Source organism: Cheilinus undulatus, linkage group 20, assembly GCF_018320785.1.
Source record: "Cheilinus undulatus linkage group 20, ASM1832078v1, whole genome shotgun sequence".
Taxonomy (NCBI): domain Eukaryota; kingdom Metazoa; phylum Chordata; class Actinopteri; order Labriformes; family Labridae; genus Cheilinus; species Cheilinus undulatus.
This window is the reverse complement of record NC_054884.1, coordinates 30699243-30718481: the sequence shown is the minus strand read 5'-3', so window position 1 is coordinate 30718481 and position 19239 is coordinate 30699243.

Genomic DNA, 19239 nt, shown 5'->3' with positions numbered 1-19239 from the left:
CATATTTGAACGTTTCACCGACAGCAGAATGATTGGATTGATCCCGGTCGACAATCCATTTTGATGGATGGCAGTCGAAGCGAAAGAGGATGCTACTCAGTCTTAAAACAACATCATCTGGAATAAGATATGACAGCACCTGTAGGTGAAAAATCGCTCCCGCCGACCGCAGCAGAGTGCGGTTTCACATGCAGCCTTCGCTCGTTTCAAGTCATTTGAACATGATCATTATTTTCACTGCAATCAGTTGAAATGTGCATTAATAATAAAACAGAGTGTGCAGAAATGATCCTCTTTACTATCTGGAGACCTGTGAAGGCAGCGTGGATTCAGAAACAGCTTGAGGATTTCATGGAGATGAAATGAAAGACCATGAAGATTACATGAGCAGAGGTTTGTGGATTTTGCATCCCATTTTTTCCCATGGTTCAGGCTCAGCACTACAGTTAGAGAATGCAATAAAGTTCAGCAACACTTCAGTTTGAAGGCTATACTTCAAACAAAAAAGAGTGAAACCTTTATATTCAGTAATGTCAATCATTAAGCCATTATGCTAAATTAGCATGAATGAGTCTATAAATAAATCCACTTGGTGTAAAGTACTTTCTAGGAGTGTGTTGAGAGACTGATGACCACTTAGCCGCATAACTGCCAGAATGACCCAGACTATTTCCTCTCTAATTACAAGTTTACAGACATCACAATTAAAGCGGCTGTATACTCTACTCAAAGTTCCATCAGCTGAAGAAGACTTATACCAGGCCTTTGTCATGAATGACTAGCTGTTTGCCTACATGTTTGCTCATAAGATGAACCTTTAAAATAAAAAAGCAACAGCTTCCTATATTTTCCAAGTCAAATCACCTTCATTTTTGATATCATCATTTCACCTTTCAAAGATTTCTGTCAGCTGTTATGCTTAAGCTTATGTTCGCACCAGCTTTGCAAGCACCTGGGGCGTGTTCATGTTTATGCCATGTCTAAGCATGATTGCCCCACCACCAATTGCTTCCACATTACTCACATTTTTCCTTACCAGTGCACACTTGCTTTGCACATATCACAGCTCAACAGTGTGGTTCTATAAGTAAAACTCCCATTCATTTTTCCATAGTGGATGAGATTATTAGCCATATTGCCAGTAATGTCCAAGTCAGGCTCACTACTAGAGTGGGAAATGATGGTATATGCTCCTGAAGACAAAACTTCTTAAGATATCAACCTCTTTTGAAGAGGAAAAAAAAAAAAAAAAAAAACATTGTAAATTTGCAATCTAAGCCAAAATGACTGCAGCGCCCACAGTCCTGCAGTCCCACAGCCACACCTCAGATTTGTGGGACCATAAAAAAGTCTACCGTCCCACAAAGGAAGACTGTCAATTGTTGATAAAGACAATGCATGCTTCTGTAGTATGAAGCCATACATACTTAAACTACAATATATTACAACACTATCATTTAAAATATAAAGACTACAATAAGACAAGGTGGACACATAGTTCTTTAATCCTCGCAATGATATATATTCATAGTCTTGTACCTTTGTCTCTTTTTTGATCGCCATATTTGCACCAAATTAAATGTTCATGCATTCAATACATTCTAACAAGGATTTTGCAAAAAACCTATGGGGGATTTCAATAGCAAATTTTACTTCCAGAACCAGAGCTGACGGTCAAGCTCTATTAGTTAGCAGCGACAGAAGAGACAACCATAGCAGCCACTTGGGTCAACATTTGCTCCTTGTGGACAACGGAGTCTATCCTGCAGGATACTACAGATTGTTTTATTATTTTTTGAGAAGCCAACAGCGACCCTATTGCTTCTTCCACATCTACCATGCAGCCCAGAGGGTGAAATGGATCCATGCTTTCGAAGGTATGAGTGTTTTTGAAGAGACACGATATGTTTAACAGTGTCTCTACAGCTCTGCTCACTACCACAGTTTGGTGAGATCTTGGTCCAGGTCCCTTTATGGAGGCAAAAAATTAAGTAGGCGTACTCCATATACCTGCATAGACTGCACAACACCACTGGTTGTGCTGCATGTGCAGTAGCTTAAAGGCACAAGTTCAAATGCAACCTGTGGTTCCTTTCCTACATGTATATTTCCTCTTTCGCTACCTGATATTTTACACTTTCCACTGTCCTGTCCACTCCAAATGAAAGCAAAATGCTTAAAAATGAATACAAATTAGATAAATGATTTATGTTATGAGAGAGAACACTGAAGGACTCCAAACATAAAAGCAAGACTTGCAAACAAGCTAGCAATGTAGCTAGCTGTGCTTTCCCCTCCTTTTTTTTAACTACTTTCTCTACCTTTACCAGATTGACAACATCCCATTTACTTGAGTTTATCTTCTTTTTACATTAGTCTGCCAACTTATCATGATTTTTGTACTTTACAACGTTAATTTTCAATTCTTCCACAACAAACTAGCTAACAATCCAGATGTTCTAACAGTAGCTAGGACAAACCTTTTTCTTCATCATGTAAGCTAGTTGTTAGTGGGACAGTTACATTTCTTTCAGCTTCATATCTATTATGTTTATGGGCCACATCATGATAATTTTCATCTTCCTTCAAATAGTGAAAGGTTTGGAAGCTAAGAGCTAACAGCTGAGCAAGCAGTTCCCAAAGCCCTCTGAAGAAGATCAGAGAGAGACTGGAAGTATGAGAAAGACTGCTTCTAAATGATTCTATCGGATATGATGACACCCCTTCGGTATTATTTTAAAACCTTGTGAGAGTAAACAGAAGGAAATGTAACACAAAGGCAAGGCTGGCGTAACAAACAAGCTAGCAAGTTAGCTAGCACTGCTCGCTATGTACTCCTGATTCTGCCCAAAAGGAATTAGGGGAAAACACTTATTGTTAAAGTATTTAGCAAAGCGGGTAGAAATGTAGTTTTATGAATTGGATAATTAAGGGATTTAAGCAATAGACTTGTTTGTAAAAACGGAAGTCTTTCACACTGTTGCCCCATGTAGACAAAAGCCACTATGAGCAGACTCAAGACACTAAACAAACAATACAGTGAGTTTTCTTGACAGACAATTCTAACTGACAACTAGAGCAGCCCAAACAATCTCAGACACAAACTCCAACATCTCAGGCACAAATTATCCATCTCCACTGACTCTTCAGACAAACACTCATCTCTCAGGCTAGCATTGCAGATCTCCCGAGCTTCCAGGTTAAATTGACTCTACTGTCTTGCTGTTCAATCTCCCTCCCTCTTGTCTCTCAGTCTCATCTGCAGCTGTCTCGTCTTCCCAGGCCCTCCTGACTCTTTTCAGATCTTCTATTTTAAGAGCTCAGCTGCCCCGTTCGATCACAGTGTCTGTCTGCAGCTCCCCCAGACGACAAAGGGAAACAAAATCCGTCTGCGTGTACACAGTGCCTCTCTGCTTACGTGCGGATCTTTGTATGCAACCTCTGAATTATGTGATTATACAACCTACATATACCAAGTAAAAACAGCCGAACTAAACAGAGCTTTTCCAGATGGAGACACTCAGAAGTGGCGAATCCTATAAACACACATACACACAGATGAAAAGCCTGTCCTGCCGGGGCGTGCCATACCTCACTCTCCTGCTATGTTTATCTCTTGTGACAACTTTCCAGGCCAGGCTATTGTTTCACTGTTTATCTGAACCTCAGGCTCCAAAACCAGCAGTGCTATGATTCAGTCTTTCTGCTCCCTTTTTATAGACTGCGGCTATCAAGTTGGAGGGAAGGCAGTTTGGAGAGGAATGAGGAGAAGGAGGCAGCGTGCAAAGAAATGAATGTTTTAGTCAAGGTTTCTCCAAGGTCTCATCATTCAGAGCTCATCAGAGCCTGACAGGCAGTGATAAAACTGGAGATTAAGTGTGTCTTTGAATGTTGGGCAGGCATTCGCCACTCCCTTTAGCAGGGGTTTAAGGGTCAGTTACCCAAAATAAAAACCCGATTCCAAAGAAAAGTTGGGGCAATGTGAAAATATAAATAAAAACAGAATGCAATGATCTGCAAACCCATATTTAGTGCACAATAGAACAGAAACAACATATCAGATGAGTCATCAGAATGAGTCACTGATGTCAGCAATAAGTCTCAGAAAGTCGGATGGGGCAACAAAAGGCTGGAGGAGTAAATTATTCTATAAAAAAACAGCTGGAGGAGCATTTCACAACTGTCAAGGTGACTTGGCAACAGGCCAGTCACATGATTGGGTATACAAGGACAATTCTATAGAGGCACAGTCTCTTAGAAGTCAATATTGGATGCTAATGGAAAACTGTTCTGTGGTCAGTTTAATCAAATTTAAACATTTCTTTTCAGAAACTGCAGATGTCTGATACCACTGAGACTGGTACTTAGTGTAACATGAGGGCCCTACACCGGGGCATCTACAAACCTGATCACTGAACCTTTGTCTTGTTGTCAGTTTGCTAGAAACTGCCCCTGTGGTGAATTTGTACTAAACTTCACTAAAATAATAAAAATTGAGCATGATTTTCCAAGTATAGGTAATGTGTAACCATTTGAAATAGTGTGTGATCCTCAAAAATCCCTATTAAACATTGCTGTGATGAAATTATTATTATTATTTTTTTAACAATTTTGGCTCATCCTGTTGTTATGCTTTGCTAGCTAAAACTGTAACACCACTATCAATCTCTGAGGGACAGCTTGTTAACCACAATTGACTAAATAATTTATCTATTCATGCTACTTTTTAACTGTTTCACCACTTTTTCCACCCATTATTGGCCTTTCTGTTGCCATGTTTCACCTATTTCTGCTGCTTTTTGCCATTTTAGCTGCTTTTCACTCATTTTGCATTTTTTCATTCCATTTTTTGCCACTTTTAACCCATTTTTGTCATTTTTTACCAGTTCTAATCATTTTTTGCTAAATTTTTGGCTGTTCTGACCCATTTTTGCCCCTTTTCAAAGTTGTTTAATGATTTTTCCACAAAGCTGTCTTAGTTTCCTCTTCTTTATATTCTGGCATCAGGATGTTTATGTACATCATGGATTACCTATGAAGTCTGACATTACTTTCCTAATAGTTAAGTTCATGTTTTGACCTTTTTTGCCTATTTTTTGCCACTTTTTGCCAGTTACTGGCGCTTTTAACCCATTTTGTCACTTTTTGCCAAATATTGCCACTTTTTTGCCACTTTAAACCAATTTTTATCTCTTTTTGCCAATTTTTTTGGCCTTTCTGACCCATTTCAATGACTTTTTGTCCATTATGGACCATTTCTTGCCACTATTAACCCATTTTTGCCACATTTGACCCATTTTTGCCACATGTTGATATATATACATAGATAGCCCATGTTGTTTAATGATTTTTCACAAAGCTATCTCAGTTTCCTTTTCTTTATTTTCTGGCATCATGATGTTTCTGCACATCATGGCTTAGCTAGAAGTCTGACATTACTTTCCTAAAAGTTGAGTTAAGTGCACCCATCCACTCTGTCAACATCACCAATTGAAATATAATTTGGTTTAAAAAACAACAACAACAACAACAAAACAGATTTACATTTAAAAAAGGCTATACTGTACTACAGCATAAACAAATAAAAATTGTTTGTTTTTTTTTGTTGTTGTTGTTGTTGTTTCTTTGATAAGAGTGATTATTGTCCCGGTTGAAAATTAAATAGGGTTGTCACAGCTAAGCTTTTAAAAAGGCCAAAGTTGGTTGTGCCTCAGAAGCGCTCCCCTTCATCCCCCCTTATGGGCGGCCTTGGTAGAGGCACCGCTACTGCTGCTGGTTACACTGGTAGCTACTAGACTTTTGAAACCACTAGAGATTTCAGCTTACATGTTTTGCTCTAAAACCAGCTTGATTGTTGAATCTCCCAACAACCCCAGCCAAAAACAGAAAGCTTATTTGATCCAGGTGTGAAAGCACCTCTAGTTAGAATGTTATAGTTACCTAGCAGTTTGCATTAACCTGGTGCTGAGCTTACTATAACAATAGATACTGTCAGAATAATCATTTGAGTATGATTTATCACAGAAAGCATGACAGGTATATAAAACATAACTGCATTAACATAATTTTGCTCAAGATGCATATGCCTCAGCAGGATCAGCTAATGTTAGCATAAAACTGGAAGCAGGAATTGACAGCCAGCAAAAATCCTTACAACCTTACAATTTATATTCTATTTGTGTTAAACATGTTCATTTAGTGACATTAAAAAAACACTAGTTATGGATTTACGACAAGATAGGAGCGGAAACTGTCGCCTGCCTTGGTGAAAATTTTAGCCAAAATAAGCTAAGCTAATAGCTCACTGGCCCTGAGTTCATTTTTCTTGTACAGACTTGAAAGTGCTATTGATTTTTTTTGTTTAACTCTTAAAATGATAAGAAAAAAAAACAACTTTCTTTAATTATTTAGTATTTCTTAAAGCAAAAGAAGAAGATTTTAAAGGAAAGATTGGACTGGATCTGCAAACAGAAACTTTTGAAATACTCTGGAAATATCTTGTTCTTGTCGGACTCTCACAAGCTCTTCTCATTTCAATACTTTTTCTTGCTCTTAATCATCTCTAGTTATTGTTTCCTTCCCTAAGTACTCCTCAACCTCCATATTTTTCCTTTCTACCCACAATGCCTCATTGTAGAAGACTGTAGCGATGATCCTGTCCTTTCAAATCTCAGAGCTAAGCCAAGGACATCTCCATTATGACAAACAAACAAACAAGGACAATCCACCGCCCATACTTTTCTGGAATAAGCACATCTCACAACATACTTCCTCATTAGAAAATGCAATGATGTACCAAATCTATCAAAATGCTCTTTGACAAGTTAATTAACAATGGTTAGATGTTAATATTAAACTAATGAGGATTTAAAATCTGACGAAGAGAGAAAACAGAATGACTGCTCTCATCCTCAGTGGATGGTAAGCCCATTCTCTGTTCTTGTGGAGCTCTGGTAAGCTTACAGCCCATTTCGGTCTGTTTCACTTCGACAAAGCAGTTGTCCTGAAAATCCCCCCTTCACTCTACACCGTCCACAGGCCTAGCTCAAAGCCCCAGCCCTGACTAAGAACCCATCAGACACACGAAACATTTATTTTAATCCCCTTCTCCTTCGGCTTTGCTGCTCCTTGGTGCAACTCAGAACATGCAAGTGCATTAACTTCTGGCTCAGACAGACTTTTAGGCTATTAACTCTGTCCAGTAGGCCAACATAAAGCAATATGGCTTCCATTTGTGAAGAGGTTTTCATATATGCAAAGTCAGTATTGTTGCTAAGTTATGTTCCTTTTTCATTCCTTTCCTGTAACAGGCGTCAATTCTGCTTTTGAAGATGAACCTTAAACTTCCTGACACTTCGGCCCACCACCTACTCATAGTTATAGGATGAATCTAGTTTGGACCCTTGGTTTGGCCCAGCTTATCTGGTTCTGTGAGGGATTTATAGAGCTTAAATTTGAATTCTACTCAGCCATTCCCAATGTAGAAGCAGTACCAATAACATAAAACATGGTTGGTAATCATGATTTAAAATCTGAATGATTTTAAACCTTCTGTAAATAAATGGGACTACTTCTATAATTATAACAACTAAATTTAGAAGGACAAGGACTTTGCAGAAGGACTTATTTGGACACATAAACCTAAAACAAAACAAGTTCTATCATAAAATGTTGAGCAGATTTTGGGTTTCAACGTTGCTCTAATAGTAAAATAAATTTCAATAAGAATAGCCTTCTTTACTGTTTCAACAAAGTTTTTCTGTCATCTGCTCTCTGCACTATGTAACTTTGAAAGCAGTCCATGGTTTTCTCATAAGAAAACACTAGTTCACACACCAGCCTCCACCTAAAAAGAAGCCAGCTAGCTTATGTCAGTATTGTTTACAGTGCCCATTACAAGTATTCCCTCTTGGAGGACATCTGTGTCTGTAAGGTCCAGCCACTTGTTAATCAGTATTCCTGGCTACTATTACACCATGAAGACAAAAGAACACTACAAGCAACTTAGAAAAAAATGAGTGACCTTGCTACTCTGAGGGAGTTACAACCTTTAGAAACTATGATAGCTGAGACTCTGCATACATCAACTGTTGCCCGAGTTCCTCACCAGCCAAAGCTTTATGGGAGAGTAGCAAAGAGAAAGCCACTGTTGAAGAAAAGTCAGATTAAATCTTGTGCCAAAAGGCATGTGGGAGACTCCATGGTCAAGTGGAATAAAGTTATTTTGTCTGATGAGACCAAAATGGTACTTTTTGGGAATCAGACAAGACGGTACTGTATGTTTGGCGGACACCACAAGCACACTATCCCAGCTGGCAGCATCATGTTGTGGGTATGCTTCTCTGCAGCCAACCCTGGAAGCCTCGCAAAGGTAGAGGGTAAAATGAATGTTGCAAAATATTGGAAAATCCGGGTGGACAACCTTATTTAGTTTGCAAGAGAACTACAGCTTGGCAGAACACAGCGGAAGCTACACAGAAATGGTTTAAAGACAACAAGGTGATTGTTCTGGAGTGGCCAAGGCAAAGCCAAAGTGAGTCAGACCTCAATCCAATAGAGAATTTGTGGCTGGTGCTGGAAAAGTGCTTTTCACACCTGATCTCTCTGCAACATAGCTTGAGAAGCTTTGCAAAGAAAAATGGAGTGTCCAGATGTGCAAGCCTGATTGAGGCTGATCCTCACAGAATCAGTGCTGTGATTGCAGCCAAAGATGCATCTATTAAATACAGACTTGCCAGCTCCAACCAAGCTAAACCTGTGTGCATGTTTGAGACAAGACAAAACATAATCAGAAAAGTCACCAGATGTTTTTCACTCAACCTGATTTTAAATCAGTAAGGATTTGAAAAACTGTTATTTGAACCCACCTGAAGAACATTTAATTCAGTGGCTTTGCCTGAGAGATCTTCCACCATCTTTGCATGGAAAACAACACTGTTTTAGGTTGCATTTCTATCACAGCTTTCACTCACCCTGCCTGGTGATTCATTTGATGCACTAAACCCTCAGAGAGCTATCTACGTATATACATCAACATGTGACAAAGTATTCCTAAAGCAAACGTTTTCTTTGGTTTCAGGTGATTCGTCTTCGCTGCCTCAACGCCACAGGTGGTTTGATCGATCGCGGCCTAAACACAGAGGAGAAAAAGAGAATACAGGACTCTTTCATGCAAGATGCAAGCACCCTGCTGGGTCTTAAGGGGGTATTTGGAGAATCCGTGTTTTTCACTACAGCTACGGTGATTCAGGTCTCTGAGCTGGAAAATGGTTGCGGAGGGTAAAGCTCGCCGCTGGATGAGCATAAGTTTTCAACACTCCTTAAGCCATCCACAGACTCAAGGCTTCATGGTACACACCATACATGCTAGTGAGTAATACAGTATACTGAGGCTATCAATCCTGAGATGTTTGTATAAATGATCTTGCAATAAATGTCAAGGTGACAACAAACAGTTCATCTCTTAGAGGTTGTCTGATTGCAAGGATTCAAAAGCATTTACGTGCAAAATACTAACCCCCCTTCCTTTCAAAATTAATACAAAAGCAGGATTTCAGTACAGGCTGTAATACAAGTTTAAATCCTTTGCCACTTGAGGATGTTTGAAATGGATACAGACACTATTCAAGAGAAGAGGAGACAGAGAGAGAGGGGAACTGAAAAAAAGACTAAAAAAAAATGATTTGACCTCTTCTCTGAGTCCTTGTTAGTAAAGGCCAATACCCTTGCAGTTACTGCATCCCACGCAGCTGAAGCCCTGGCAAGCCAAAAAAGAAATACTGGCATCATGGAGTAACACAATAACCAACAGCCAGCTTATTTCCATCCATTTGGCCTTATGAATATGCATGCCAATAATCTTTGCTGGAATATGCCGGGTCTCTGCACCTTTTTCTCAACATCAGGGAGCGCCCTGAAGTGTAACAGTCATATTAACACACCCGGATGAGAGGCTAAATGAAAATACATAAAGAACGCCTGAGGGCAATTCGCCCTGCCCAATGCTAGGCCCAATCAGCACCATTTGAACTCTGTCTAACTCTAAACCGCAGAGTCTGTTAGCGTGGGCTGATCTAATTTTTTCAGATAAAAACTCAAGCTCAAATAGAACTGCCCCTAATAAACGTCTGATCACAGCGGTGCCGCCAGGATAACCATTATCGGGACGCAAAAAGAGCTCCTGTGCATGTGAGACACCATAATGGAAGGCTTTCCACAAGATTACGGAGTGTTTCTGCAGGAATTTGTGTCCACTCATTCTGAACATTCTTTGATGTCAGGCACTGATGTTGGGTAAGAAAGCCTGGCTTGCAGTCTACCAAAGGAGCTCGGGGTGGGGTTGAGGTCAGGGTTCTGTGCAGGCCTGCCAAGTTCTTTCACACCAGACTCATTAAACCCGGTCTGTGGCACAGTCATGTTGGAATAGAAAACGGCCTTCCCCAAAACTGTTGCCACAAAGTTGGAACCATAGCATTGTCCAAAATGTCTTGGTATACTAAAGTATTAAGATTGCCCTTCACCGGAGATCAGGGACCTTGGCAGTGGACTTGCTGATGCGAGCCTTGCATGCATTCATTTATTCAGCCATAGAAACCCATTCCACAAAGCTCCTGCTGCACAGTTTTTTGTGCTTACATTAATGCAAGTGAAGTTCAGAACTCTCCAGCTATGGAGTCAGCAGAGCATTGGTGACTTTTATATGCCATGCACCTTAGCGCCTTGATCCCCCACTCTGGGATTTTACATGGTCTCCCACTTGTGGCTGAGTGGCTGTTGTTCCTAAACGCTTCCACTTTCTAATGATACCACTTACAGCTGACTGTGGAATATCCACAAACCGTCCCACTGCAAAGGTGGCATCCATCACAGTACCAAGCTTGAAGTCACTGAGCTTTTCAAAATGACCCATTTGGTATCAGAAACGTTTGCAAATGGAGACTGCATGGATAGGTGTTTGATTTCATACACGTCACACCTGAATTCAATCATTAACTGGTGTGGCCAAATATTTTTGTCCATATAGTGTATATCTCTTTAAGAAAAGTAAACAAACTGTCAATACCAAAGTCACTTTCCCACTTAAACACTATCAACAAACATATGCAATCGGTTAAAAGTTGCCAAGTAACTTAGCTACTCTTTAAACCATAATACCAGCAAACTTGCGCTCCCAATATAACACCAAAACTATAATGTTATTTATCATTAAAGTTAATCCAGAGGAATGTGAAGCCATTCTTAGTACTGGAACCAAGGCATTAATCAATAAGCCAATAATCCATGCTTCTTTTTTCTTATATACTACTATAATGAATGTAATAAACAATATGTGGAGAATAATAGAGCAGTAATATCCATGTATCATAAAAGACAAGACATTGTTGTATTATCATCTGCCCTTAAATGATAATGAAATTATTCATTTTGGTTGGCTTGGGCTGCACTTACATTCATTGCCGTCTGCTATATTTAGTTTGTCAGAGTTAGATGCCCTTAGTAGCTCCTCAGCTTCAACAAAGCCGTTGTCATATGGAAAATCTGAGGCAGCACATGCAGCGTGGATCTTTTCAATGTGTAGGGGAAATTTATGAGACTTCCAGACTTTGAGAACAATCATTAAAGGCATTATCTGCAATCTTATACTGCTTCTGAACTTCAGTGTGACCTAGCTTTCCTCTTATGTTGAGCAGCTTCACTGCAAAATTGCTTTTAATTTCCAAAAGCTTTAAAAATGTCCCCATTTATATGCTGCTAAAATTCTTTCCAACATACAGAACACATCACTGGTTACCTGATAATTCAGCACCATGAACGTATTGAAGAAAAAAACCTATGACTATTACTATTCTAGTATTATTACACCACTTCACATGGCTGCCAATAAGGGGGATGAAAAGGAAAAAATGGGGTACCAGTGGAGGTCAGCAAAATCATGGCTCATTGTAAAGTCAGTAAAGTGATAACCATGTTTAATTTCTTAAACTGAGAAATAACCACTCTCATCAAAGTTACAAATACAGCTGTATTTATTTATGCTGTTGTATATACTATATAGAGTGGTGCAGTCGTGATGTAATTTTGTAGGCAAACCCAGAAGTTCACGAAGCATGGGTTTCCTCATCTTCGAGCCTATGGGATTTTTCAATGGGTTTTTGGATTATTGCTGAAAATAAGCTCTGTGTTCAATAAAAGTTTATGAAACTTGCACGTTTTGTTCATAAAGATAATCTTCATAAACTGATAATACAAGAACTGTATCTGGTGTGTTAATGTAACTGTCGAAAGTAAAAAGCTAATGTCATGCTATATTGAACTACAACACAGTCGACTGAATTTACGTCATCACACGCGGATACAACTGAACGGCTCAGTTGCCGCGCTTTGGATGATGACGTATGTAGTCCTTGTTAGCTATCTTTCAGCAACCGTCTTTATTAAGACGTGAAAAGATACACGATTCAAAGGTGGGGCACGTTTCAGATGTATTTTATGTCGTAGGATAAAACGTTAAACTCTCCTGAACTTGTGTTCACCACAGACCTTATTTCAGGCATTTAACCGAAAATGCATTCAAAATTCCCATAGACTTTCAGACGAGGGAGCTGGAAGGGCTAAAATGCTAACTTACTTCCACATTTTAGGACTCATTACTGCACCACTCTAGCCTTCTTCAAAAAATAAACCCCTTTTCTTAAAAGAGAATTAAAATGACTTAAAAGTGGTGAAAAGGGTTTGATAGTGGTTAATAGTTTAACAGAAGCAGCAACAGGCAGAAAGGGGCAAAAAATGATTAAGAGTGGAAAAAATGGGCAGAAACAAGTAGCAGGAAGGGCTAAAAAGTGGCAAAAAAAGAGGTAAAATAGGACTAAAATGTGACAAAAGGGGTAAAAGGGGGCAAAAATGGACCGTACAAAGTGGCAACACTGGCGTAACAGATTGGAAAATGGAGTTAAAATAGCCTAAATGGACATAAATAGTGGTAAAAAGGGGTTAATAGTGTCAAACAACTGGTTAACTGAGGAAACAATGGGTAGAAAGTGGTAAAATGCCTTAACAGTGGCAAAATTGGCAGAAAATGTGGTAAAATGTGGTTAAAATGTGGTGAAAGGGGTTAAAGGAGGCAAAACAGGTTTCAAGTGGCAAAAATTGATTAAAAGAGGCAAAAATGGGCAGAAAGTGGTCAAAAGTAGAAAAAAGTGAACAGCAAAAATTGGAAAAGTGTCTAGGAATGGGTTAAAAGTGGTGAAATGGGCAGAAAAGGTGGTGAAATATGGTTAAAATGTGAAAATTGGGGTTGAAAAAGGTAAAAAAAATTGGGTTAAAACAGCTAAAATGGATTAATAAAAGCAAAAAAAAAAAATAGAAAAAGAAGCAGGAAGAACTTAAAAGTAGTAAAATGGACAGAAAAGTTGTTGAAACAGGATTAAAATGAGACAAGAAGGGTCAAAGAGGGCAACAAATTGATAAAAAATTGGCAAAAAGGGTGTAACAAATAGTGAAATGCTGTTAAAATGAGCAAAAATGTGCATTAAAAGTGATGAAAATGTAAAAAAAAAAATCTAAATGTAAATCTAAATGTAGCAAAACTGGGTAGACAATAGAGACATGGGCAGAAAAAGAAATTCAAAGGAATCAAAAGGCAAAAACTGGGCAGAAAAGGAGGTGAAATAGGGTTAAACATGGTAAAAGGTGTTAAAGGAGGCAAAAAAAAGATTTTAAGTAACAAAAATTGGTTCATCAAGGCAAAAAAATAGGCAGAAAGTGAAAGAAATGGGTCAAAAGTGGCAAAAACAAGCAGGAAAAAGTGAATTGTGCTGAAAAAGAAATGATTTTTTTGAGGTAGCAAAAATTGTGTTGGTGTGATGAAAATGGGTAGAATGTGGCGAAAATGGGTAAGAGTGGCAAAGATGGGTAAAATGGCAAATACAAGTGGCAGAAATGGGCAGAAAATGGGTTAAATGGGTTCAAAAGTTTAACAAATAAAAAAAAAATCAACATCAGAAGCTAATATTCACTTGACACACTTGACACATGCATGCACCAATGCCACTGATCCAACACACATACACTGATACTATCAGCCAGTCACACCTAGGGAGGCCTGTTCTCTGGGTTTATCAGAGGCCCAGCCAGATCCAAGGGCAGGCCTGCCACTACCAGATGCCTAAAAATGTATTGATGGAATAAGAATGGTGAGTGGATGCAGACAAATACTGCAACTCAATATCTGGGAAGAAAGGAAGGAAATAAATGAGGAATTAAAAAATCTTTTGTTTTTGCAGTTTAGATTTCATTGAAACAAAACATAGAACATGTCCATACAGCGTGCTCAGGATTGCACCACTGCCTGTCTATACTGTTTAATTCAAATGCATTGACTCATTCACCCAACTCAGGCTACATTTCCCACCTCGAGATAATTGCAAGATGAGTGTCAAAGAAACAGGATGAGAGGGATTTACCTCGGAGCTACGGCAGCTCTCACCGTCATTCATTTCCTCACGTTTAATCATATCCCATCATCTGGTTGAGGTAAATAAGTTTCCCCTAGGCAGCTATTTACATTTCCCAAATCTGTGTGCCTCTAATCCTTCCTATAAGGGCGAGATCCAAGTTATCTTAGCCTGAATCATTTCCATACAGGATTATGCTGCAGCGGAAGGGTATCCTGAGCTTTTTTTTCTCCAGTAAATGGCCTCTGAGTTTCAGGCTTGCCCAAAACACTTAAGACCTTTATTACAGGCACTTAACCATCAGGCCCGTCAGTGTTGGCGATGGGCTCTAAGTCACAGATAATGGGCTGAGACACACACAGACACCGGCAGACACGCACGCACAAGTTATAGTTTCATCATCTGCTCTCAGTCAGTGGTGTTAAACCACCAAAGTGTTTGACGCAGTGAGGTGTGAGTATTTACAGTGTGAGAATGAATTCAAAGTGTGTTTTAGTGCATCTAACTGTGAAGTCCTTGTAGACTTCTTAACAAGCCTCCCCATCCTGCTTTAGTAGTATGATCAGCATGCACAGTGGTCGCTCCACAAAAGTAGTACCACATTTGATATCCAAACAGAAAGCGAGTGTGTTTATGTGTTTTATACTTCATGCATGTTTAAGTGTGTATATTTGCATGGATGTCTGCAGGCTGATTTTAATTTGTATTGCTTTTTTTTTTTTTTTTTTTTTTCCAGCAGTTGCATGGTACAATTAACATTCTCCCTATGAGATGTCTCCTCATTTGAAGATGATACATCCCCTCAAGCTTGTGTGAGTGTCAGAGAGTGAGAGAGAAAGAGGGTCAAGAGACATTCGCTTTAAGTCGGAAGGTCGAAGTAGGCGAAGCTGAATATGCAGTATTCCTCCGCAGTGAAAGCTTTGAAGTGTAATGTTAACCTCAACCCCGACCCTGGTGTAGAAATGAGCCTTTTTGCTTTTCAATTTACAGTACAAGCTGACAAATACAGGCCAGGGAAGAAGTTTTGGATGTATAAAATGCTGGCAAACCAGTGGGTGCATTTACAAAAAAAAAAAGGATGCCAAAAATTGTAAAAGTAATATTATGCAGATGACACTCTTATATGCAGACATGGCATAGCAAAAAACAAACCACCTAAAAATGTAACAGTGCAGTTCACAAAAAATATGTATGTAAGGATAGGCAGATAACGCATTATATTAAAACATTTATACAGGTGATAGTGCACAGATGACACACGCTTTAAATATGAACAGTTATGCCTGAAAAGACATACAAGTGATAATATGCAGATAAAATCCTCCATTTTGGTATAAATGGGTATGACTAAAAAATCTAAATGTCAACTCATACAGATGAAACTCATCTATACATTATCAGAGGTGTGCCAAAAATGTCAGTTTGTCAATATGCAGTTGAAAGGTAACATTGCAAAGCAGATGGATACGCCTGTTTCCGTGTTTTTCACTGATTAATCCATCTTGCAAAGCTCCCATCTGAACAGATTTGGCCCTGTTAGAAAGAGACAGGACCAATCAGGAGTAACAGGCAGTACTTTCGGGCACGGCGGAGTCATGACATAAGCAAGCAGCGACAAGAGGCCAGTGCAATTATGACATTAGCGTGGATGCTGCTATAGCATCAGTTTTATCAGAACTTGACGACATTTCTTCGTTAAAAGAAGAACAAAGAACAGCACTGAGTTCTTTTCTTTTCAAAAAATGACAAAAGTCATGTACTGACATGTCTACAGTCGCCATAGTTCAAATTATGCAGTTCTCTATGGAGTTTACTCTTTGGTAGTGGCGCACACCTATGACGTCACATGTTTTGTTGCTCTGATTGGCCCGTAAAGATGTGACAGACAGAATGCCTGTCTGTCACATCAGAATGTCTGCCCTCCAAGTTTTTTTTCAAAGGTTCTACCCTTTCCCAAACATAGTCTATGGGAGGTTTTCCAGATGGATGTGTAAAACACATCCATTTGGCGCGTCAGGTTAGATAAAACGCTTCTTAACAGATAAAAGTTTTTTCCTAAAATGTATGCAATGACATGCAGATGGCCCACTCTTTCATACACTGACTCAGGTATTTGCAAAACTGTAAATGCAACTGTACACAGATGGCAGCCTCATATATATCCAAACATTTGTACCCCAGAATGCAAATGTGATGGTATTCAGATGGCTCCCTGCTTTGTGTATAAACAGCTATGTCCATAAAAGTGTAGATATGATAATATACATGGGTCAGTCATTTATATTGTCAAAGGCATGCCCAAAAATGCAAATGTGCTAATATGAAGATGTCACACTTTTTTATATGGTTTAGGAAAGTATCAAACCATCTAGAGATGAACAGCCCATTTACAAAAAAAAAAAAAAAAAAAAAAAACGCTGATGCAAAAGTATGCAGATGACACACACTTTTAAATATAAACAGTTATGCCCCAAAAATGCATATTAGTGATTTAATGCATATTAAATCCAATTTTTTGGGGGTATAGATAGTTATGCCTAACACAATTTTGGCAAGATGTCAGTTGCAAAAAACATCCTATACGCTATATAAACAGGTAAAAAATATTGGAAATATTTTGGTAATAACATGTTCTGCCTAAATGAAAACATTTGCAAATGCAGTAAATGCATAATACAATTGCTAGTGAGATTTGGTTCCAAAACATTCGATTTACTGTATGAGGTGAACAAAAAATGTGTCAATACTTGCAAAAATGTTGACAAAAACTTTTTTTTTTTTACAACAAAAAACAAACAACTGTTTTCATCAGTTTAGACAATGGGCAGAAGTTTCCTTGCAATTTCAAACAATGGAAAATAAGAAATTCTTATGGTCCAAGTGTACATGTGATGATTTATGTCATTCTCAAAATGTGCCAAAAATAAAACTGTATTTTTATTCAGATGACACACTGCTTAATATTTATAATGGCTCGCCCAAATAAAGCAGTGTGTCCATGTCAGGCCAGAATGTCTTATCTCCTTCTTTTTTTTTTTTTTTTTTTTTACAAATTCTAAACCAATAAAAAGTGAAAGGCATTATGATATATAAATGTATAAGTACATGTGAAAAATACAGTGTTTTTTTCATGGATTGAAAGAAGTGATTTTGGAGATAAGAGGTTATTACGCACCAGTGAAGCTATTTATTAATACATAGATGAATCATTCCTTTCTGTGTAAATGGGAATGCTAAAAATGCATCTGCAAAATATGCAGGTGATACACTCTTTTATACATTAACTCATGTATCACAAAAATGCAAATGTAAAAGTGTACAAACAAAACACTGTGTTGTTGTAAGTAAAGATGCATGCCCAAAAATGCTAATGTGGTTATGAGCAGATGGCACTTGTGTTGTGTGAACAGTCATGTCTAAAAATGTAGATTAGATAATATGAAAGCAACACTCCTTTATGCATTATCAAAGGTGTGCCTAAAATACATAAATAATAATGTGCAGATGACACACTTCTTTATACATAAACAAGGCTGCTCAGAAATACACTTTTTTAAAACGCAGATGACAAAGTCAATTATAGCCATGTCAAGAAATGTTAACATGGTATTATGTCATAAACATTCTTATTCATTATCATTCGGTTGCAGATATGCAGATGACATACTCCTATACATTAAGCAAAGGTTCTCTGAAATGGTGATGCACATGACAAACTGTTGTACATTTAAGATAGATTTGCCCAAACATTTAAATATGGTGATTTGCAGGTGATCTACTTCTTTATACATAAACAGGTATGCTTAGAAATGCACTTATTTTGATACGGAGATGACAAAGTGAGTTTTGTATAAATAGTCATGTCAAAAAAGGAAAATGTGACAATATGGAGTATAAATCCTAATATATTATCATTTCTTCAACTGAAACTGTTTTAATATGCAGATGAAATACTCCTATACATTAAGCACAGGGTTTCCAAAAAAAGCATATGATACTATGCAGATGACATACTGTTGTACATTCATCATAAATGTGACAAAAAATTCAAATACGGCAATATGCAGATGATGCATTCTTTACGCACAAACTCAGACTAGGAAAAAACGTGCACACAAACATGCACAGCACACTCGTATCGACTCTTTGTTCCATGAGTCATCCACTGCACCCTCATTCATCAATATTATCCCTCCACACAAACACCTTCCAATGTAAAAAGGTATACCAGAGCAACACACGCACACACTCATTCACCATCCTAACAATTACTCTGCAGCCTCGTCAGAGTCAGCCAAGTAAACGGGCTGAAGGAGGACGACGGAGAACAGAGGACACAGAGCTGCTCTGCAATTTCTTGCCAAGCGGTTGACTCGCAGTTACAGCTTTCTCTGAGCTGAGGTGCAGGGAATTTGATTATTCTTTCCTCCACTCTCTCTCATTTACTCATTTAATTTTCTCTCTTTCAGCAGGAACTCACTATTTGTTTCTCCTCTTGCTCTATTATCCTTCTGCTTTCCACTTATAGCGTTCCATCTTGCTTGCTCCCCCTCTCTTTTTATAACCCCTACCCCCTCCCGACTTTATATCTCTGTCTCTCTTAGTGCTTCTCTTTCCTTCTCTATATATTCTACCAGCTTATCCTCCAGTTTCTGATAAAAAAGTAATAAGGCTTCTAATGGATTCAATTTCCCTCTTTCTCCTCTTCTGGAAATCCTTTGTGCATTGCATTTCTGAAGATAGCCATTGTTGAAGCTAAAACAAAGGGCAAAAGTGTATGTGGCTG